This window comes from Falco punctatus, assembly GCF_963210335.1.
Source record: "Falco punctatus genome assembly, chromosome: 1".
NCBI lineage: Eukaryota > Metazoa > Chordata > Aves > Falconiformes > Falconidae > Falco > Falco punctatus.
In genome coordinates this window covers 66978691-67002885 of record NC_137580.1, presented here as the reverse complement: position 1 = coordinate 67002885, position 24195 = coordinate 66978691, and the positions used below count along the sequence as shown (strand labels likewise).

At 41.0% G+C, this 24195-nt stretch overlaps 1 long non-coding RNA gene across 1 annotated transcript; it reads left to right on the top strand.

Annotated features, from left to right (window-relative positions):
* Nucleotides 1–6414: 6414 nt before the first annotated feature.
* On the top strand, nt 6415–23873 carry LOC308069154. Its single transcript, XR_013930299.1, has 2 exons — nt 6415–7006; nt 20656–23873. It is a non-coding gene; the product is annotated as an uncharacterized lncRNA (long non-coding RNA).
* The last annotated feature ends 322 nt before the right edge of the window (nt 23874–24195 follow it).

Here is a 24195-nt window from a genome sequence, read left to right as displayed (position 1 = left end):
AAAATCTGTAGCCTCGGGGGCTAGCCAGCAACCCCTTTCATTTCAAGCACTTATTGATTTGCTGTTGTCATCTTTGGCGACGCAGAAGGACACTTGAAAGAATTTCTGATGGGGCTCTGATCTGAGAAACGAGGTGACCTAACTGGGCTCTCACCAAATTCTTAATTACCACATCAACTGCCTTAAAAATAAAATTAAAAAAAAAAAGAAAAAAAAAGAAAGAAAGAGGGGAGAGGGGATAGGGAAAAAAAAAGGTGGGGGGGAAGTCTTTGACAGTAACAGACTTTGCTTACACGAACTTTTTTAACCACTCAGAAACTCTTCTTCTTGCCCGCTCCCAGCGTTGTAACTGCAGCGCCGGATTCAGACACCCACAGCCTCTCAGCCCCCAGCTCCCGGTCCACCGGCGCCGCGACCCGGCCAGCCCGCGGGCGCGGAACAGTCGCGGGGCGCTGCGGTGGGGCCGGCGGCGTGAAGCCGCACTCCCGCACTGCGGCCAAAGCTGAGCACCCCCCGCGCCCCCCCTTTCCTTCACCCGAACCGAGGGCAGTTCTGGGAGCAGCCCTCGGGGGCCAGGGAGGCGAGCCTGGGAAGGGAGTTGCAAAATAAAACATTTCGAATGCAGCAGCTCGCAGAGGAGAAGGGGAGAGAGGTCAGGACGAGGTGCGCGTGTGCGTGTGTGTGCGTACATGTGTGTGCGTGTGTTACACTCCACCAGACATGCAAGCCTGTGACTTATCTGCAGCCAGCTGTTTTGAGTGTCATCAAAAGTAGATGTATACACTTCGAGCAGGGGAGCCAAAAGGAAAATTCAGATGAGGAAAGCAACACGAGAAACCTATTGTTGAAGTCACTGGAAGGCAAATAGTGTTTGGTGTTGCTTGTACACAGGCGTACAACACTGACAGATGACAGCAGTGTTCTTGGCTGCAGAGAAATCGCTGCTTTTGTCCCACATGGTGCACACACACATGCACATTCCTTTCCTGTTCTGGCTGCGGTTGCTGCAGGACAAAGCAAACCATCCTTTATGGGCATTGTTTTTCCTCCCCACCTTCTCTCTGTTTTTTTCTTTCTGCTTTTTTTTTTTGCACTTCACCCCTGCCTTATGCACGGTTGCTTTTTATTTTGGTGTCAGAAAGCTGAGGGACAGGATTAACACCTATTTCAGCATCCCTGCTTCTGTCCACCTTGCAACGGCTGGCTGGACCCAGGCTGCGAATGCTCAGCAGGCTTTTGCTTAGCATTTTGTACTGCTGTTCGCTTTGAAGGTGCAAAGTTTCCAAGCAAATAGCAGTCCCAACATTTAATGCCTTCCCATTGAGGAGGCCTGGCGATGTCCCTGCTGTCTGTGTGTGTCCCACCTCTTTCCCATTTCCAATGGGTCAGCTGATCAGTGGTGGCAACCAGGACTGTCCAGTTTTACCCTAGTCTTCCACTCTGTTGAGCCTCAGCTGCTCAAAGTCTGGTTTGTAGGGTGGCAACATTTATCAATAAGGATTAGATGGCCTAGCACTCATTTTCAAGCCTCGTTGTATGGTTTCAGTCATTTGTGACAGGACTTTTCAGCCCATAGCTTGCTCATATCCTGTGTCCAGCACAGTATACTTAACGTGTCTGTCTTCTCCATACACGCCTGTTGCTTTGCAGTACTGTCACTGGACTTCCTTCTCAGCAGTGTCATGTTGTAGCAAATGGAATGAATGAAACCATCCCTTGTTATCTTACAGGAGCTGGATTCAAATTTGGGGGATTTGGGAGCTTAGCAGAGAAATCCTAGAAGGGGGTACCACTTGGATTTTTTTTTACATGGCTTTCTGTGTTGCTTTGAAGACCTTTTTCCAATGCTTATGGAAACCCAAGATCTCTGTGTAGTTGCTTAAATTATTTTCATCCATACTAGGTAAAATTAGACCTTCTGGTGAGTGCTGCAGGTGTAGGCTGAAGGGGACGTCACATTTTTCATAAAACGGGTACAGCACAACAGTGCTGCCAGTGTCACAGCTTCCTGGCTGCTCTTGTCTGGAAAGCAGGCAGGTGTCACACCTCCTGTCCATCACAGCATGGAGGGACCCATCCTTCATGCTGCGAGTACCGGCAGTGTTTGTGCTCACCCTCTTCAGGGAGCCTCTGTCAGGCTCATCAAGTGACTGCTTCTCCTGTGTCTCACTTGCCTTTGCTGCTGCCAGTCCATCCCTCAAGCTATGAAATACTCAAAGTGTTCACATGTGGTCTCTGGCTGTGGGCTTTGAACATTTCTGAGGGAGATGAAGGAGAAAAAGTGCCAGAATGGCCCCAGATTATCTGTGTATTGTGGTTTTGTTACAAAAAAAGGACCTCTTCTTATTTTTATTGTGTGTTGGGTGTGATGTAATTGTGAAGAAGCTTAACGAAGAAGATGAGGTAAGGGTGCATGGCTCAGGCTTTGCGCTGCTCTCACACACAGTGCCGTGTCCATCCAGTGCAATGACCTGCGATCTGTTCCTGGGTTTTTGTATCTTTGCTGAACTGCACATTGCTGAAAAGGTAGGTGCACACAGCATCCTCTGCCTGATGTCAAATAATTCCTTACAGCAAACCATTTAGTCTTCTTTCTACTTTTTGTGGGCTGTCTCTGTCCCTGTGGGGGTCACCCCTGGCTGCAGGCCCTCATGGTGCTTGCCTCGCTTTACCATGGAGGCCCCCAGTAGGCATCTCCCACCCTGTGGCTGCCAGGGTTTTTTTTGTCAAAAAAAGTTTGGGAAGGGGTGCTGAGTGTGCTTTGAAGTTTTGGGGTGGGATTTTGGGGTGCAACAGTCAAGTTTTGGCATGTGGCAGGGCTGTCTCGTGAGCTGGCCTTCAGAGCCATCTGGAACTGGCTGTGACCTCCTGGCAGCCCCACTGCCCCTGCCGTGCCTCCTTGCCCGTGGCCTCCTTGCCCGTGGCTAAGGCATGTACAAAACCCGTCCAGGAGTGCAGGGCATCATGAACACTCCCCTCCACCTGCAGTGGGGTGAGAAGAAGGAGGGGAAAATCCTGCCCAGCCTGGGGAGGCCCTGCTCCTGGCTGAAGGGACACTGCCGCTGCCTTCCTCTACGGCGGGAGGAGACAGGACATGGCCAGCATCAAGACAGGTCTCACTGCCCAAGGAGCCGGCTGAAAGCAAGGGAAATGGAGCTTAAAAGCAGCCTGGCTGCTTAGCTGGGATGGCTGAGTAAACCCCGTGGCTGTGAGGAGAGGCTCCAGTGCCGAGACCCCCACTCCATGGGGAAGGCACTGCCACCCCGGGTGCCAGCCCCTCGGCAGTGCTCCCTCTGCCCCAGGGTGGCTGCTGGGCAGCCAGGACGGCTGGTCAGGCTGTGTCCCAGCCTTTAGAGAGTCTCACTGTGTTGGAAAGGTTAAAGTGTTCAGTAGCATTTGGGGAAATCGCTTGAGGAAGGCAAAGGTGGCAGCACCCAGTGGGTCGTTCATTGCCTGGGAGTGTGGTCAGGTTGTCTTACTCACTGTAATGCACCATGTCAAAGAGCTGGTTCCTTATTAGACACTGATTTTAAAAAGTATTTCATTTGGAAACTTAGTGGCAAATGCTCTTTACCAGTTGAAGGCTGCTTCCCTACTTTATTTTTTTTTTTCACCTTTCACTACTTTTACATGAGGCCGTACTGACATCCTCTGTCAGAGAAAACATTGAATGCTTTCAGAAAAGTATTTGTTCTGATGGAATTTATGACATGATCTGCTATTCAAATTTATGGTTAGCTTAATGTGGTAGGTTAGATAAAATGGCTCTTGATGACATCACGGCAATCACATAAAGCCATACGTTCAGGCATGTTTGGACAGCTTAGCAAAAAGTGTTTGGAAACAGAGTGTGGGTATAATAAAATGTAGAATAGAGTAGGAAAGATCACCAGGTTAAAAAAACCCACAGAGTCCAAACCCTAAACTAAAAGGCAAGTTTATAGGCATGCTATAGGAGTGTCTTCACTTCCCCCAGGCAGCAGAGACACTGACTTTGAGGTCGGACTTGAAGAGTAAAGGTAAGATGTACTTAGTGCTTCTTTTTGGGAATCACAAGGAAAAAAAATGTTCAGTGTGTTCAAATCACTCCAACAGACAAGGAAGGAGAAGAGGACAGTCCACCAGCAGGTTTCTCCTCCACATTTCTCTCCTTTCAGGAATCTCGCTTCCCAGGAGATCAGTGTGCCTGCTGGTTCTTGCTGGCTCCTTTCCAACCACTTTTGCTGATGGTTTTCATACAACCTCATGAGGACAGCATGCCATATAAACCAGTTTTCCGTTCAGCTGAGCCATCTCTGCACCAGTTGACCCTAACCAGCCATGTTCAGCGGGACTATCATGGAACATATATTTATGGAGTCACTCGCGGTAACTACAGCCATTGATTTCATTACTGAGCACTTTCCACTCCTGTGTCTTCTGTCTGCTGCCTACTGGCCTTATTTTGCAGGCTTTTACCATCCTGGGCAGTGTTTATTCATGTCACCATTTCTGGGGATAAAAGCCATACTGCCTTTCTCTGTTTAGCATCATGGTATTTAAATTAATGTATTCCCCATGTACCCTCTGGGGAGAAAAGGAAGAGGCCTTTTAAATTTGGCAGACAAAAATTGCTGGAGACAGAGGAAGATATTTCTGCAGCTGATTTCTCTGTCTCTGGTTGCTACTGAGCAGCTATAGCTGATTTTGGTTATTGCTTTTCCTCCTCATTTCTGAGACCAAGCATTTTTCACATAGCCCATTTGTATTTATTTTCTTTTTTGCCTCAGAGCACTGGGAACACAAGGGGCCACAAACACTTTGTGGCAACAGCCTTGCCATGAAATAAAAACCTTAATTAAGGCAGGGAGGCCCAGAAGACACTACATAGTAAGAACAGGCAGGAAGTTATTTTTGTCTTCACAGATTTTAAAAGCTACTGAACATACCTGTGATTATAAGTGAGCTGTAGGTCAACAAAAATGGCTGTTAGTGCTTTCATTATAATCTCAATTGTTGGGAGTTTACATAGCACAAACATTTGCTTTGTGGTGAAAGTACAGCATGTAAGCCTTTTGATCTGCAAGCAGTGAAAAAAAAACCCAACTTTTTTGCTTTGTTTTCATTCCCTCCAAACACACTTTACAAACCAGGTTACAGCAGGAGTGATCTGATGTTTGAGCTATAAAACATGGCATGAATATAGATGACATTGGCCACTCCCACTTTGCTTGTTTTGGGAGAAAAATCTTTTTGAAAGGCACGATAAGATCTCTTCTGAGTGTGCTCAGTAGCAGACTGCACTGTCTCTGCAAAAAGATGAGAAGCCTGAAATATGGGCTTTGCCTTACGTATAGCCGTGCCATGAGTAATAAGCAGACACTCCCTCTGCTTCTCTGAGACCTGCGAGACGGCAGAGAGGCTCAAAATACGATGAGTATGAAGATTTTGAGATTCTTCAGTTCACACAGGGCAAGGGAGCAGGGAAAAGTCTCAAGTTGCCTTTTTCTCCAGCTAAAAAGGCTCCTCTTGCCCCCCCCCCCGCCCTGAAAAGAAAGGCAGCTCACTTGTGGCTTCTCCAGGCCTTCCCAAAAAAATGAGCAATGAAATGCTGAACAGCTGGGCTCCTTCTTGGCACTTCACAGACAGGGGGGTGAGAGAAAAAGATTTCCAGATACTCAAGCAGGATCCACAGCTGCTGCTATGGTAGTTTTCCTGGGAACAAGCAGGTAGGGAGCCCTGTAGTGCCTGGGCAGGCTGAAATAGTAGCAGTGGGCACAGAAATGGCGTGATGGGTAGCAGCATCATTGCCCGCAAAACTCTGTCACTGCCTGGTACCCAAAAAGGCCGGGCAACATCAGCTCAAGTGCAGCGGAGGCTGCGGCTGCCCAGTCTGTATCAAATGACACGCTGTTTCTTTAGAAAACCTGTCTGTGGGTTTTCCTAATCTGCTGAAGCACAATGAAACACAACACGTTCCACTTTTGGGCTGTTTGTCACGCCTGCTGAGCTATGGTACAAACAGTAAGTAATCCTGTATTTGCAGATGATACGATAATACAAAAGGAAGGCATTCTTGGGTCATTTAGGCATTCCCTAACTGTTTTTGTGCTTGACTTGGAAGGATGAACTACAGAGTTGATTATGATCTTCCTACCCCAGCATCCTGCCAGAAGACTCACTTTTTGAGACTTGTTGCTCTGGTCTCTCTCACTCCTACCAGCTCTCCACATTTTTGATCTTGCACATTTACTCCAGTTTTCCATTCTGGGAATGTTTGCACACACTTTATGTAGGGATTAGAATTTAGTCTTTTCCTAGAGATATAGAAAACTCATCCTGGTGCAGAACTTCACCTTCCCCTAAATGTTAGGTATTACTGAAAAAGCATAGGTATGCCAAAACTTCTTAAGCTTAGAGACACCACCCCCCCTTTTTTTTCTAAATGTAATTTTTTTAAGAGAGAAAAAATGCTTTGCCTTTCTCTTCTTCTGATAAGTTACTGGCTTATTAAAGAGTGACCTTTTTTCCAAGAATACTTCTTCAACGCAGAAAAGTGCTGCCTTCTTAGTTAGAATTTAGCATTATTAAAGGCAACCAAAAATACTAGTCTTATGACAGGCAGTGCGAGGGAACTGCGGCTACGAGAGGAAAACACATCCAGTAGTAATCAACAACACCATTTCCGTAACTCCTAACACCTGTTAACCCCAGTCAGGTGTTGGCACTTTAAATACGAGCTCTGAGAGGACTATTTTTGTTGGGGTTGAGGGTTTGTTCGTCTTGGGAAGCTGAGGGTTTAGACAGGCTTTGCTCCATCCCAAAAATATATTGCAGGGAAAGAGTTTGTTTTGGTAATATGTTTTATTTTTTTTTCCCATCTCTTTCCTATTCCTAAGGTTAGTATGAGTGTGCCTACATATGGGGATTTGTATATATATATATATATATTTACCAGAAAAATCTGATACTCCTGGCTCTTTTGGTGGATTTGATGTTTGCTGGAAGTTTTTTCTCTTCTGCTGAGGTAATGTTTAGCTACTTGTGCTTCTTAATAATTCATAATAATGAGCAGAATTAGGCTTTGAGTTCATATCTAGAAAAGGATTTTAAAATGAGGTAACTTGGTTCAAGATGATATGCTGTGAATAATCCATATAGTTGGTTTTAACTTATTGTTTCTCAGGTGGCTTCATGGTGTCAGTGGTCAAGCTAGTTCACCTCTTCCAGCAGCTGTGTGGTACAAGTCAGAGGAGACCAGATTATCCTTGCTGGATACTAGCTATGTTTATAACTGATTAACGTGACAAAATGGGGTTTAGTAAGAACCCACATGCTTAAGGAGTGGACTAGGCTGACCTACAGTCAAAAGCATTTTACCTGTGAGTGATGTGGTAGGTAAAAGCCTGTGGACCAATGTCAGCTAACAATATTTCTACTATGCTCAAAACTTCTGCTTTTCTGTAGTCTCATGACTAGTCCTAGATCTGGCAATTTCTATGGCTGAGATGCTGGGATTCTTGTTCTGTGCTATTGTTTCATTGGTTCTCTAGTCAGCGTAAACTGTTCAAGGGAAGGTGGCACCTGGTGTCTTTAGGGTGTCTTTGTTTCTGCTCTTTTGTATAGCAGCCCTTTGTTCTTGCTGATTTTTTTGTTTGTTTTGGTTTTAGTTCAAGAAAGGAAGGCAAAGTAGGTCTCCTGCCCCCTGGCTTTATTATCAGATGCTCTGATACTGTACTGAGTGCATCCAGACTGCTATGTTTCTGACTTAGTGTTAATATTTTTTAATATATGTAAATGAAAATGCAAGAGAATTGTGCTCTATGCTTATAACCAAACAAGTAACTGGAAAAAATAATTTGCTTATCCTTTCTTCTTGTATCCATATCTCAAATATGTCAAACTCTTCACTGTTCTCTTCCTAAAGGTTAGGCAGTCCTAGTTTTTTGCAGGAGTATAGGAGATGGTGGTTTTGGGTGAAGTAAATCTGAATTTTAGTGTAACAGGGAACTTAAACTTTATATTAGCAGGCTAGCATTTAAAAGATCTTTAGCAAAGCTTGGAGTTCTAAATCATTGAGCTGTTATATTTATTAAGGGTATTATAAAAGAGCTGCACTTCCAAGTATTTTACAAATGTTTTTGGAGATTAAAGCATGTCTGCGTGTTCTTGCTGAATAAAAGAAACTGATTGTTCTATTTCAACACACACTGTTTGAAAATCGTTTTGTTTGGTGTGTAGGCTAGAATATCAATTGGGTATCTGGAGGCTGCTGCATCTTTGATGGGGGTTTGTTAAACGCACCTGTAATGTAGATATTAAAATGCACCCTTCAGTTCTGTAAACAGTCTCTCCTGAGGGGAAGGAGGGAAATATAATAATAAGAATAGGTTTAGAAGTGTCAAAATTAGTGCTCAGGGGCTTAATTTGTGTTAGTGATATTGCTGATACAATCTGTAGATGTGCTAAGTGGTCTTATTAGTGTAAATGAAATAAAGACACTGTGGAGTGGCACAACTATAAAATTTACTCTTCCTAATCATATGATTAGAATAACAGTGCTACTTGTACTTTGTCATCCTAGCTGACCTTTACCTGTGAAAGTCTTGAAGTAAGAGGCAAGTATTTTCTTTTGCCTGCAAAGTAGAAATACCATTTTTTTGATAGACTACAGCTGTGAATTCTCTAGCTGGAGAAGAATGCAAGTGATCTGGAGGCAAAATGCAAGGCTGTAATTAGAACACTGATTTTTTTTTTTTTTTTTTTCACCCCTGCCCTTTCTGCACCAGCTTACCTTTTGTCCTAGTCTATATGACTGATATTAAGAAGATTCAAGGGGGATTTTCAGGCTTCTGTTAATATTTATGACCTAGCAGCATACTGGCTTCTCTATCATTGTTGTTTGAAATCTCAGATGGTTTCTGGTGTATCAAGGCTATTTTAAGACTAAGATGGTTTGGTTCACGTGCAAATAGAAGCTGTCAACTGTTCAGCAGAACCAGGATACTTTCAGCTTCCCAGCTGAAGGCTGCCATATACTTTCAGCATGTTCTTGTCTGTCTGAAAAAGTTCACAGCTGGTTAGTTAGATGACAGGGAGGGACTGTTTCATTATGCAGATGGTGCTAACTAGTGACTTATGAGTGGGGGAGAATAAGAATGATGAGATGCAAGGAGCAGCAAAATGTTAATTGAAGACCCCCAAATGTCAGATTTGGAGGCTTCTCTAAGCTGCAATCCAAAATTGGAGAGGAAGGACTCCTGTTTCCTTTTCTGAAGTGGAAATCTTTTAGGTATCAAGAATATGGCAGTGAAGTGCCCCCTTGCTCCATCCCCATAGTGTTTAAATATTTGATTTGACAAAGTTTTAGAGGTAGTTTTCTTTGTTTGGAGATCATTCTCTGCTCTTCCTAAAAGCCAAGTTTTTTTTGTACTGGCTCAAAGAGGATGTCTAAAATGGCTAGTTGCCTTTGAAAGTTTGTGTGTGTGTTTTTTTTTTTTTTTTTTTTTTTGGTGAGAAGTACTGATGTTGCATTTCTGCTGAGTGTTTACTGTGATTTTGCTGAATGCTTTTAAATCAAGTATCTGCTAGAAAGAAATGGTATCTAATGGCTTAGTTTCTTGGCCGGGACAATGGTTTGTTTCCTTTTGTTATTAGTTCTGTGTCATCACAAAAAGTAGAGTAACTTTATTTTGAGTTAGTCTTTTTTTTCTAGACATATTGGGCTGAACAGCTCAACATAACAAATTATTCTATGTGCTTTAGTTTCAAGTTTTTCATGTAGAGTCCAAGTTCTAGCATCAGGATTCAATTAAATGATAGTTTGGTTTGACTGAAAAATTAATGGTCCAAAACAGAAACCTTGTAGTATTTTCTGAAGTTCTTATTTTCAGTACTCCTGTTTTAAATAAAAATCTGGACTCAGCCCAGTAACATAAAGCTACATGTTCTCTCATCAGCTAAACATACATAATGATTAAATTTAACAGTGATTGTTTGCTTATTGCTCCTTTTGGCTGCATAGGTGTCTTTCTGTATTCATAAGACTGTAAGTGCCACTATACTGATTTGTGAAAAGTTTCTTGCTACTGTCTGTTGCCCTTTCAGGAAATAACGATTTGCCAAGTACAAATCATGTTCTACAATTATATGTCATCTTCAATGACAGCTTGAACATTCAACTCCTGTTTATGCCTGAATTGGATATATTGATTTTTCAGTTTAATGATAAACAGATTGGCATGTAATACATTTGATGATACATCTGCTTAAAATGTGTTAAGATTGCTGAATGGGATAAAAGTTTGCAATGTAGGCTAGTGAAGGCATTCAGACTGAACATAAAGTGAGGATGCACACTACTAGGTAATTCACACCAAAAGAGTTCAGTTCCTTTAATCTGGTATCCTTGCAGGCATATTTATAATTAGCTTTTGCTGGTTTGCTTTCAGTCTGTCTTTTAGCCAAAAGAGATTTTGCAGCCAAGAATACTGGGAGTATTTAAAAAAAAATATTACTGTGGCTTTACTTGAAAAACATTTTTGGTTTTGAATTTTGATTTGTTCTCATAGTCAGAATTTAGTGCAAGTTAAAATGGAAATTGGCCAGACTACACAGTTTAACCTCTTGCTACCTGTGCATTCACTCCTAAATAGTTTTATATTTGGTGTTGCTCTATAGAGAGCTGTATATATGCACCTTAACATGTTAGGGGAATAAGTACCATACTGACTGTATTTAAAAATCTTCTACTTAAACTGTTGCTTTTAGGTGATGAAAAATTCCAAGGAATAATCTGATCTTGCTGATGGTGGTGGTGTTTACTTAACCCTTCAAGATTTATTTAGAGCATAAACAGATCTGAGTTCTTAAAGTTTTCTTGTGGACATGCATGGGAAACTGAGGACTTTAGCTTTACTACATACTATCTAAATGTTACATAAATTCCAGTTATCCAATATTGGTTTGGGTAGGCACTGTGATGTAAATGCTTGCTTTTAAGTTCAGTACTCTTACCAGGTAGCAGGTACAAAATAGAAATATATAGAAATTTCTGTATACACACTGTGTGTGTACAGTCAAAGGTAAATGATTTGTTAGTGTTCTTAATGCAATACTTTGGATAGCACAGTTTTAACTAGAAAAAGACTGTCAACCTTTGACAACAAAACAAAACAAAACCCAAAGAAAACCACCCGAACCATAATGGTGGAATTCATTGTGAATGTAGCAGCATCTCAAGTAGAAAAATACTGAAAGAATCTGTAAGTATTTACAATAAAGAATTCATGCTGTCTGCTTTATAGTTTGCAAAACATGGGACTGAATTCTTTGGATAGTCTTGAGATTTGTACTCCTGTGTTTCACATCAGAGAATGTCTTGAGATCCTTCTTGATCAGTGAGGCCATCACATGAGCTGTATCCAGAAATATCTTTGTCCACAGTGATTTTAAGGCTAGCTATTCCTTCAGACTCCCATAATCTGACAACTGAAGAAGAGTGGTTTGTAGCTCTGTACCACAGAAGAATGTAATCTTTTTTTTTTTTTAATAAAGCACCAACTGTTTCAGAGCAACAACAGTAATTTTGCTGCTCGAAGAGGGGTGAACCCTCGACACCTGGTCTCCCTGCTCCCCCTGTGCCAGTTCGTGCCAGAGTCTCTTTAGCAGGCCTTTCGTAGGCTGACCTTGGTATGTGTGTTCAAGTTTAGTCTTCAACATGAAGATGACGCAATGCTTCCTCTGAGAGGTCTGTGGGCACCAGGTTGACTTGGTTAGTTTTTTGATGGTGTTTATTCTCTTTGGACCCCATGCTCTTTTTTTTGCTTCTTACTAATCCTTTTATCTTTTAGTTCTTCCTCCGTGTTCTCTTTGATCTCATGCCCTTGTATTTTCAGGGTGCTACTTTTCTAAGTATTGCTGTATTTGGTCATACAAAGGATACATCCGTGGTCAGTTTCTGTGGTCTTTGACCATGGCCTGTCATGAGGATACTTGTATTACTGAAGATTCACAGAATTTAAGACTCCACAGATTCAGTATGCCTTGTATTTTATTCAGCTGTTACTGTGCAGAGCCTGGGAAGTATAGTATCCATGCTTGCCTCCAAGAAACAATAATTTGTAAATTGAGTATTGATTAGTTGAGGGCAGTTAATAGGGAAGGCATAGAGGATGCTTCAAGAAACGTAGAGACCTACAGATGGTTTGCTTGTGCATCAGAAAGGTGTTTTTCTATTGAAGAAAGAACCTTACACTTAAAAAACCCCACCCCCTCCCCCAAACAAACAAAAACGCAACCAAACACACACAAAAAAATTCTACTGTTGAAGAGAAATCTAAAGTAAGGAGCTTCTAGTTACACTTGATTGTATTCTTCCCCAAGTCTGGTACAGCAGCACATCCAGGACATAATCCCTTGTTCTGTGGGTGAAACTCCTATAGCAGTTGTGTGGAGAAAAGTTGTATAAAAAACCCGCAAGCTCTCCAAATGACTGCTATGGAGTTAATTCCTAATGTTTGCTTGTGTTCTTGACTTTCTGGTCAGAAGTTGGCAGGTCTGATTCAGGAAGGCTTTTACCAAAAAGCTCATGTTGTGTGTCTGCCAGTGGGACTTCTTGTCATAGCTGATGCAGAGGAAAGCTTTACCTACTTGAAAAATTATCCCTCCTCACATTCTTTTTCTGGGTCCCACTGTCCTCACTTCTTTTACAATAGTGCTCTAAAATATAACTATGTACTGCTCTTAACCAGGGCCAAAATTTTTCTCTCTAACTCTCCCATCAGGCTGCTGTTAAGCACTTTATACTGCCATCCATGTGAGATGTGTGTGGAGTCCCATGGGGGTCTGTGCTCCAAACAAGGCCTGGGTAGGATTGAGGAATTCATCCTTGGGAGTCCACGTTGGTTAGCTGCACCAATACACAGAATATACAGAAAGGTAGGAAATGTGTGTCATCAGAGTATGTTATCAAGAAGACTCTAGTAGACTAACTATATTTGTTCTGTGTAAATACAAGAAATAATGGTCACTCTCTCTGCAAAATTTCTTGTGTGAAAGAACAAGCGTTGTTCCATAGATTATATGATGATGTACCTATATAGATTGCAATGCTGAGATCATGTCTCTTACTATATGTGCATCACTTAGCATGTTAGGATCTGTACCGCAGCTGGAGTCTCTGTGTACTACTGGAGTACTTATTCTCATGTTCCCTGTATAATAAATGTGTCCTACGTAGGTTGGTGTGTGTTTTGTGGTGCTCTACTTGTCTTATTAGCTCAAAAGACACTCATGAAATCTTTTCACTATCAGCTTTCAAAGTATGCCAACTCAGTGTTGCTTCCGAAGTACAATGGTGGTATGTTGTCTCTCCCAATGAGACAGTCGGGAAGCTGAATTGGGGTGGGGAGTATAAAATAGACCAGGTCTCGGGCACATAAGCCTTTCTTTATGCTTGACCATATACAGTACACAATTAGAACAGATCCTTTAGGCACATAGTTCTGTTACAATACACTTGTACAGCAGAGGTATAGGCTTTTTCATGTAAAGCATTCATTTAAATTTGTATTATAAGATGACAAAGACAATATCTTGAATTTGTTGTTAGTAAAATACGTTAACTTATTTTTTTCATTGGTGAGAGATATGATAAGTTACTGGAGACCTAGCTGTTGTAGCATTATTTATATTAACCAATACAGCACAATAATGTGATGATGAAAGGGACCTGGGAAAGGAAGAGGGAAAGCACAACTTACCTGTCTACGTAAATGAGTGGAATCTTGACTGCCTGCTAAATTTTAAGTGTTTTTCAAGTATAGAAGAGCCATTTTGATTATATTACTAAACATAAAACAAACCCAAAACCCCCACACCAAAATCTGGGCCTGGGTTTTCTTTTTGGCTTGACTTCAGGTGGTTCAACAGCTGTTTTGACTTGGATTTGCATCTTGTCTTAAATGGCAAAATTTAGAATTGCTATTTAAAGTAGGGATTTTTTTTTTTTTACACTTTCTGTGACAGCATTCCAATTTCTGGAACAGGCTAGGAGCTCCTTGGCAGGTAGGTGTCTGGCTATTCATACACAGGTCAACAAGGTAGAGATCTAAGTGCCAGTTGTGAATAGTAGAGCCTATACATTTTATTTAAAACCTTTGCCAGCTACAAATAAAAGGGTAGGAGAGGAGCCACCTGGCAATGTCTCAAGTACATCCCAGGGCATGGAAACCTTCCAGCAGAGACACAGGGGAAAGGGAGGAAGACTCATGTCATATGTGGTTGTTGGTGAAGGGAGGGTTGAACTATGTCTGCATTGGGGGGAACAAAACTGCTGTCTAGAACACAGTCCCAGAAACAATGGAAAAAGATAGTTAGGTTTATGGCTTGTGCTTGGCACATAGCAGTGATCAGGGATCTTCTTGGCAGACCCCTGTTCTTCTCTTTAGCAGAACCACAAACATAATAGAAATGGGCTGTTTCTGGGAAAGATAGATGTTTGTAAAGGGTACTTGAAACGGGCAAAAGTTAAATGGCACCAAATAGCTGAGCTGAGCCCTCTCTACTCTTCCTGGTCTCCCGCTGATTTTAATATGATTTGGTTGTTACTTGAATTGTTCCTATGGTCAGATTAAATGTGGGTGTTTATAATTGTTATCCCTGCTGTTTCTTTGTGGATTTTTTGTTTGGTCCCACTTGTGTGCATTTTGCCTCTTCAGTGAAGTTGTGCATTCTGAAGAGGCAGTGAAAGCATTAGCTGTCTCTCTGCTATGCCGTGGGGCTGATTAGCTTGTCACTGTGCTTAAAACCTAGAAGAGCAGGAGTGAGGATGCCTGGCTTTGGTCACCCATGTCCTCCTCAACTGCAGCTGTGTCTCTTTCCCTTAGACTTTCAGTGCCAGTGACAGCTCTAATCCTAATCTAGCTGGCAATCTCCTAGGGTGCCTTGCTGTGAAGTGGGCAAACACGTCCTCGGTTTTAATTCGTGGCTGAGCACAGTGAAAGCAGAGCTGTGTTTGCTGCTGTAACGCCGGATTGGAGTGCCACTGGATGTTGGTGCGTTTGAAATAGGAATCCAAACGTTGCTGCTTGTATCCTTTTCTGCTTAAAGATGCCTGCCTGTGTGTCTGTTTGCTCCTGTTGCCTAATTCAGCAGCTGTGAGCTGCAGGCAGCAGCACATGTGCACTTGGCTAAAATAACCAGCCAGCCTGTCCCTTTGCTCTTGCCAGGGTCTCATGTTGTTGAAGGAGTTCTTAGGATCGGATCCGGCTTCTCAATTTACCTTATTCCTTTGCCCAAGACCAGCAGGAAGGCCTCATCAGGGTGGCCTACCCTTTTATTCTTTTCGATATCAGGTTTAAAAAAAATAGTAATTTTGGGAATTTAAATTAAGAACCACTTCGGTACTGTACTAATCTTTAAATAATATTGTAGATTAGGAAAATCTGTTTGGGGAACAGGCTTTGTTTTGTTTTGTTTTTTTCCCCCCCCGAAAGTGCCCATTTAAATTTTTGTTCTTTTAAACATGTTATGATACTGTTTGAGTTTTTGCATGACAATCACTTTACTGTACAAAGTAAGGGCTTTTGTTCTTCAGTTGCCCAGTGCAGACTTACAGGGCAGGTAGCTAGAAATGCAGCTTGCTTGCTCTTCTCTTGAAACTAGATCCTATGTATGTGAATGGTACAAATATGAATGTTGTAAATGCAGATAGCATCTTTTAGAGAGAGAGCCTGAACCCCGTGCCCAGATGCAAAGGCACTCTTCCCTATCTGTGGGTACAACTTGTAGGTATATTCAAGGCTGAGAGTTCTTATTTGTCCTGAATCAAATTTTTATGGTTGAGTTATAAACCCTTGAAAAACTACTTTTATAATGGAAATGTTGAAAGACCCTCAAGTTTAGGACCAGGCACAGCTATAATTTTACAGGCATTAGGCATCTGAAATAACTTTGTCTAAAGATTAGGCTGGGATCTGTCCCCTGTTTTCTAGAAAATACTTAACATTGAACTGTATTTTATGCACACAAGAAGGCTTACTTCATAAGATAAGGAGCTCAGACATTTGCATTCCAATATTCAACACTTTTACTAAGTGCTGCTTTCGCTCTCTATTATAATAGAGTTGTCAAACCATGTATTTTAAACTATCTCAAAATGAATTTATGAAAAATTGTATGTGGAATATCAGTTCTACAGATTTGAAGTTTAAAGTGTCCCATAGAGTTAAATCAGCTTCTAAAAATAATTTCTATTCATTAACAGACAATCTTGTAGCTCAGTTTGCTTATTATTTAATCAATTACCTTAAATGACATTTTTATTTATGATTGCTTCATGTGTGAGGAAGATTCCCTGGGGATGCATCTTGCACACTGGGAGGAAGAAAATGAAGAGTTGTCGTTTCACCAAAGGGGAAAAACACTTGCAATATGTTTGGGTGCAGCAGAAGAAATTCTCCTGACAAACTGGAATGAAGGCAAGGCCTGTAAGGAGGTTGTATTCCAGTGAAAGGATGTGTGTCCACTTCCTGCATCAGCCAGCTGTTGAGATGTGCACTCCCTTGACATAAGGAACAGCAATGCATCACTGTCAGAATGTCATGCTGGCTTTTAGGGGTCAGTTTTATGTTGCTTGGATGTCTCATAATGACCAAAGTTCTCTCATGTAAAGCAGTAAAAAAATTTGAATTTTTTATCAAATTGGACTTCAAGCAGGTCTAGCACTGCTTTTTCTGAGTAATAATCTGGTTCTTCAGTAATGTGGACAATGTCTTTTGCAGAAAATATATTTAAATACTCTGCTTGCTGTAAATGATGGAGAATGGAGAAATGTCATCTGCCGTCGGCTTGAGTGCGAGTTCCTGATTGAATCAGCTGAGTAGTATCCAATTGGATTGCATTCTCAAGGAGTGTGACAAAGATTGTACACCAAGTGTAGGTCCAAATGTTGCTAGCTGTGCTGAATGTTTGGAATTTCTTTCCAGATAGATGAAAAGTGCTTAATTAAAAACTGCTATTGCATGCACCTTACTCTCCTGTGCAAGGTTTAGTTAGCATGTGTGGTGGGGAGAGGTAATATGGGTGATCCTGCAAAGGTCTTAATGTATGTGCATATTTCACCTTATTTTCACTGTTTTTAATTGCAGCTGTGGAAGTAACTGCTAATAGTTAGGATGATATAGGTGATTTTAAGAAACTCAAACTAAAAATTCATTGTTAAGACTACTGCAGAGTTAAATATTGGTTGCAGATCTTTCCTGTCATCTGGAAAGATTGCTGTTACAGTAAGGGATATCCAAGGGCAAGCATGCTCTTGTTAGTTGAATATTTAAGCGATGTGTGAGCTGAACCACACATGAATTTCATGGTGTAAAGTATTGTAGTGATAATGTAATTCACTGAAGAGATGGGCATTGCCATCATTCTTGGTGATTAATCACTTACCCAGTTAGGGAGCAATCATAAGGAGAGCTGGCTATATCACCACTTCTATGAGCAAAACAAAAAATACAGTGGCTGAAGCAGTTACCTACCTGTCTGTGGGAGGTGAGCATATGAGTAGAAGGCAGGAAATTAGTGACTTCTAAAAGTTTGTGTAACTGCTTTACACTGACTATAAACAAAACAGCATCTAACCTCTCACCAGTTTTCCTCTCTTTTTATTAATAAAGATCTTAAGACTTTAAGACTTACTGTATCAAATTGTTCATTCAAAAAAATCCCCTTATGTAAAGGCTAGATGGTGTAATTTTTTTTGTTAAAACAAAATCTTATAAGAACTGAGTGGACACAAATCTTTAAATAGGTACATTTTCCATCTATCCAATAAATCATGACCATCTTGTTCTAAACACATTTGCTTGGGCCAGGGGAGAAAATGTTGTCCCTTAAAGTTCTTCCCTTCTACTGCTTTTTGTCAAATGTCACCGAAATCTCCATGCTCTCATCCTGATCAGAAAAATCCCATTTGTGAAGATTTTCAGGTAAAATATTGGTTCTTCTGAAGGTGATATCAAAGCTTTCCTGGCAAAGCCACAATTTCAATCCATTCCCACAGAAAGTGGTTTAAATGAATAACAATCTTGCGTGGCAGCATACTGTAGGTTAATTTGAGATAGAGTGTTTTTGTTGAGCACAACTAGCCTGTGGTCTCGCTATGGCTGTGTGTTTGGGTGGCTGCAGCTTCCATGTGTACCTGTGCTGTGCCAGGTAACAGAGTCTACTTGAGCAAGAACTGACTAAGCTGAGTCTGAGGGCAGCTTCTTTGTGTCAACAAGGCAGTGCACCCGATCAGTGTGGGCCCAGCACCGTGCTGAGGTAGTGCTGTGGCACTGGGACCCCTGCATCATCTTTGCTGCATGCTCAGAACGGACTCAAATGTCCACTGAGCATGGTGTTGTGTTGCCTTGTGTAGGCAGGTTCTGAATGCCTTGGGACCTGCCAAGTTTCTTGTAGGCTGGGAGGTAGGAGTAGCTTTGTTATTACATTTTTGCAAATAATGGGGATGACAAGTCTATTTTGCCCAAGGCTGTGCTGGAAGTTTCTGTGGTGGAGCTAGGAGATCAAGGTGTTCAAATCCTTGGAGTTCCTTATGACTTTACTAGTTTAATAGGCTTCAGATGCAGATACTTTGTGTTGACTATTTGGCTCCTGAGTTGTTTCACACCTGCTTTCCCCTGCATTTTTTTTGGAGGGTGGTAATATCTGGGGAAAACTGCAGATCAGGTGAAGTTGAAACCTGAATAGCAAGTGTCAAATAAAAATGATGGCAGAGGCTTGTAAAGGTGGCAGAAGCAAGATCAAGATTGCAGCTAGATACGAGAATGCCTTTTGAAGAATGTCAATGCAGATGGTCACTTCAGACAAATATCTATTCACAGAGGTATATTGATTCAAGTCTAGGAAGCATGGAGCATGTTGAATAGTGGAGGTATGTGCTTCATTTATTAACTTTATGAAGTCATGTTAATTAGTAAAAATGGAAGCAGGGAGGTGGTAGTAATGTTATGTTTAACTTTCCTTAAAATTCAGAATGTGAATCGTATTTATAAGGGTATCCAAAGAAAGATTTGGGTTTAATTGTGCAGATGTTTTGGTTCATGGTCTGTTATTTATCTACTGCAGGCTCAAATAATGAGTAATAGGGATGCTAGAGACCAGCTGTCTTGGAGGTGCTCAGGAGACTGCTTTATTCTAACTGCAAATTGTTTCATTTCCTGAATGATACAAACTGATGACTTCTTGTCAGTTATTTAGGCATGTCTAAATAAGTGCAGGAAATAATTCTGTGAACTGTAATGTTATGATATGTTTTCTATCAACAGCTGAAAATGTTTCTGAATAGGCACACGTCTCTGAAGTCCTCGAGGTTTTGAGGAATGCTGGAATTGACACTAATCAAATTTACTACTGCAGATTTTTCAAGATAGTGTATGTGATTGAGTAAAATAATTTCAACTGAAGAGGAGTTAGAGGGTAATATTTGCAAAAAAGGAGTTGAAGTAAGGCTATGCGTGCTTTTCCTAGTAGGAATGGGAATTTTGCAGTCAACATTTGTAGAACCGATTTTAAAAAAGCTACTACTGGGTTTCGTCTTATAATGGTGGATGAGTAGCTGAGAATATTAGTCCAACTCAAATATGAATTTGTACCTCCAATGTTAACATGAGCTAAAATCTGAATCTAAAACCTGAAGAAAATAATCTGTTTTCTGCATCTTTGTTTAAGAATAGGTTAAAATTGTATTTTCAATTTATTGAATGTAGAGGAATGTTATTGAAAATCAATAAAGCTCCTGTAAAGATAGGGGTGCACATGTGGATAACATTTGCCAGTTTAGTAGCAGATTGAGTATTAGTCTGGTGGAAACATAGATGAGGATATTCTAGCTCCTTTTTTTCTTTAATGCACTGATACACTCATTCATTATCATATAGTTTGTCACGAGTCAAAATTTTAAAATGATTGTTATAGTTCCCATTTCAAGAGCTATGTTTGGGACTGGGGGTACCTCTGTAGAGTGCTAATAGCAAAATAAAAGGAAAAAAAACCCCAAAACTTGAGTTGCATTGGAGTGGAATATTAAATATAACACCTTTTTAGCCTGTGTAATACTTAAATATCTCTTATTGGCTTGAAGAATTTTTATCCACCATTTTAAGTGTCCTGTGACTGTGTGTTTATTGCTATATATATTTTATTTTGAAGACATAATAACAAATGTTTGCAAAAATATGTGCCTTAAATTTTATTCTGAAATCCAGACATGGGAAAGAACAGAATTTTAAAAACATGGAGTGTCAATAGTTCCCTTAACATCAACTCTAATGAGCATCTTCTTGTGTGCAATCTAGCAGTTATCAATTGCAAGCCTAGAAGGGCTCGCAGAGCCTGGTAAATGCTTGAAATAAAGCCAGCCAATCTCTGTGCAGCAGCAGGGATGCAGGAGCAATCTTAAAGCCTCCTGCACCTGCCATATGTGTTCAGTCACTGCAGATCTGAGTAGGAAAAGCTTGCTGCATACCTGTGGGAGGGCTAGGCACACTTGTGCTCCTGCTGCACGTTATTATATCTGTGTCAACATATCATATCTGTTGCTAGATTTACATGGCGTTACTGACAAAACATACTCTGTTTGTGCTGCCTGTCAAAGGCCTCCTATTTTTTTCCTAGATGGAGCCTTTTGCAAGACTGCAGAAAAGATGGGCAGATAGGTCTCCAGCTTAGCTACTAGGTAGTGTGTAGTAGCAGTAATGTTGGCTTAACCCATGACTGGAAGACTCCTCTGTTGACAGAAGGTCACTGGGATGGCACGACTACTGCCTGAAAAGGTTTCTGCTTTCCTGTTCACGTAATGTAATCACCTTTTACTGAGAAAAAGTGAGTAGCCTGTAATGTTTCAACATGCTAGGAACTCCTGGCTGCCAGAACAGTTCCCTGAGTCCATATGAAACTAGCTGTGAACTTCTGTGACTGGGACGAGCCCAGGGATAAAGCAGAGTAAATGTGGATACGATATAAAACTGCTGCTGCTACAACCTTTCTCCTGTAAGGAGGTACAATAAAAATACATCTTAGACTTAGGGTTAAGCTCTCTACAGCAGAGATCTTGCCATATAATTTGAGATTTGGTGGGGATGAGTGGGTATAACATAAAACAGTGACAGGGTAAAGTGGGGGGGGGATTTATATCAACTACCTTGTATACCTAGTTCAGACACAATAGTATTGGTTGCTTCTATTGTTTTGTGTTTTATTCTTTGCTTCCTGATTGTGGATAGTTTATCACACTTGTCTGACCCAAAGGCACATAAGCTTTAAAAAAGTGTCACTGTAAGGCAGAGAAGCCATCGGATCCCCAGTGTAGAGAGATGATACCAGTTGCTGAATGAAGAGCAGTACAGGCACAACTTCTCTGGAGACATCACCTGAGATTTGAACTTTCACTGACTTGCATGGTGATATGGTTTCTTGGTGATGAGAGTAGCATTTTTATCCGTACCTGTAAAACTACTGTGCTGCTCTGAAGGGTACTTGTCCTTCACTGCAAGGTTCGCAGCTTTAGACATGAGGCTGCCTTTGGTGCTTTGTATACTAGCAGTCCCCTTTCTGAGAAGCTGCTTCTCGAGACTAAGTGTGGGTTTCAACAACTGTGGCTATAACACTGTTGTGTGAAGCTTTAAAAGCTCAGGTTTACTGAACGTAGATTTTATTGCCTGTGTTGGCAAAATGTAGCCATTGAGGTTTCATGGAAGACAAAACTTGCAAGGGATGTGGACTGCAAGATGTCAAATTTTTCTGGACACCTTAAGCATTTTTGACCTGTCTTTTGATGGTAATGCAAATATTCAGCATCAGTATTGCCAATCTTGAGTCCAAATTTCCTGTACCAGCTTTGTAGTGGCCACTCCTTTGGCACTGTTGGATGGGAGAATGTGGAGATGTGGTCAGATAAGCCAATGGGTTTTTGGTGATGAGAGGGGGAAAAAATAATCCTAGAAGGTGTTAGTTAATTTGTTCTTCCCCCTTAGAAAATGAAGGATGTAGTCCATCTTCCCCTGTTATCAAAGGAAGTAATCCCTATAACTTCAAGCATCTTGTATGTAGATTTGGGGCCTTCTTCAATTTCAAAGATAACAAACTTGTGCCAGGTGTTCTGTGGGTTTGTACTAGAGTCCTAAAGCAGACAGCCAAATGTACATGAAAGACCAGTAGTTTATACTGGAGAGGGAGATTTGAGTGGCAAAGATCAGCAAGCTCAACTCTTGCAGAAGCTGTGGGCAACGCTGTAAGCTGCAGAGAGCCAAAATGAGCATTATTAACCTGACTAAAGTCAGAGCTTTGTAAATGCATGCAGACTGTCTAAGGATCTTGGACAGATGTTTCAGATGTTAAAACAGGATAGGCTTTGCCTATCCTAACAATCTGTCACTGTGTGTGTGTGTTCAATAAGTAAATAAGAGGGAACGCCAGCTTTTTTCATGTAAATCTCCAGGGATTTTCCTCTAGGGTTCACAGCTCTGGGAAAAAGCTGTCTGTAGGAATAATTAAAAAGGAAAAAAGCCCTACGAAATTTAAACAAAATATCCAGTGCAGAAGCACAGTGTATGTGCGTTTTTTAATTCAACTTATCAATGCTTACAACTATGAAAAAATATATTCCTTAAAAAAAAAAAATCCTTTATCAAATTGGGTATTTTGAGGCAGTCTACAAGAGCACGTAGTTTTGTACTGGGAATTGGTCTCTATCCAGTATGCTTTACATGTATTTGTTGAAGGATACAATGCACTAGTATTATTGCTCTGATTTCATTCTTGGATGATTTCCCCTTTGGCATACCAGTGATAGATTTTCATTGGTTATTCATTTATATTATTGATTAACACCTACTGGACCAATTTATTAGTCTGTCTGAATCCATCTTAAGTATCAGGATTTTCTAATGGAGAGATATCCCTTACAGAATATTAACATCGCACTTGTAAAACATTCATTGGCTTAAATTATTGTACTAGGTATAACATAAACCAGAGCTCATCAAATAGATGTCCTTTTGTTGCAAGTGTCCAATGTTGCAAGCCTCCTGACTTTTTTGATATGGAAGCATTACCTGGAGCACAAATGAAACCTAGTCTCCTGCAAACGACTGATGGGGCTTTACCTGCCTATCATAACTGCTAGTAGTCCTTCAAGGAAAGAGGTTTTTCTGTTTGGGTCAGACTGCAGAAATAAGTACACATGGTCTTGCTTGTCGCATTTGGGGAAAGCGTGGAGAATGCCTCTGTCTTGGGGAGTAAGTAGTGAACCAGGAAAAATGAAGCAATTTTTTTCTCCTGGAATGCGTTAAGCAGAGAATGGTCCAAATACGTGGCAGAGTGAGTGATTTCCTCAAGACAACTCTTTTGGATCAAGGTATTGTAGCTCTGGGACATAAACGTCCAAACTGTATCTTCAGAAATCCCATGTAGGCTGATAATATTAAGTACTCTGGTTCAGGAGCACGTGTTTCCTCTTGTTCTTCTTGGGGAAAATCTCTTTGCACATCACTAGGTACATATATGTAATTTTTTTAAAACTGTGTGAGTGGTCAAGATCATCATGTGCATGTGCCAAGATTACTGATTAAAAGCTCAGACCCTGAATGGTAGTGAAATTCTACAAGCCTACAAAGCCTGGAAGATACTGTTGTTCACTGCATCTATTGGGTTCCTTGGCCCATATTTTGCAGTACCTAGCCATCTACTTTGTTTTCCATATTAGCAGATAACTAGTTTTACTCGTAATTGTCTACCTTTGCTACAGCTAGCGATTGACACGCTCTTGATGGCTGGTAAGTGTTTGCTTAGAAGATTTTGCATGATTCCTGGAGCAGGACTAGGTATATGGGGGGGGGGGGAGAAAACTGGGAGTCAAAAAAGTATGAATAAAGCTAGTGACCTGAACTTCAGCTGCTTCCCTCCAGAATGGAGTAATACCAGAAACTGTCTTTCTCTGCATTAAAACAAAATATTGCTCTTGAACTTTTCTGACCTGAAGCGCCTAAAACAACAAAATAGTTAAATTAAAAAAATTAAAAAAATACCATAATTAGCAAAAGAGCAATTAAGACAGAAAAAATAGTTGTGGAATTTTTATAATATTATCCTCTGGTAGTTCCTAGATGTCTTCCCAGTAGACGGTGTTGGAATGGGACTTGCACTTTACCAGGGGAA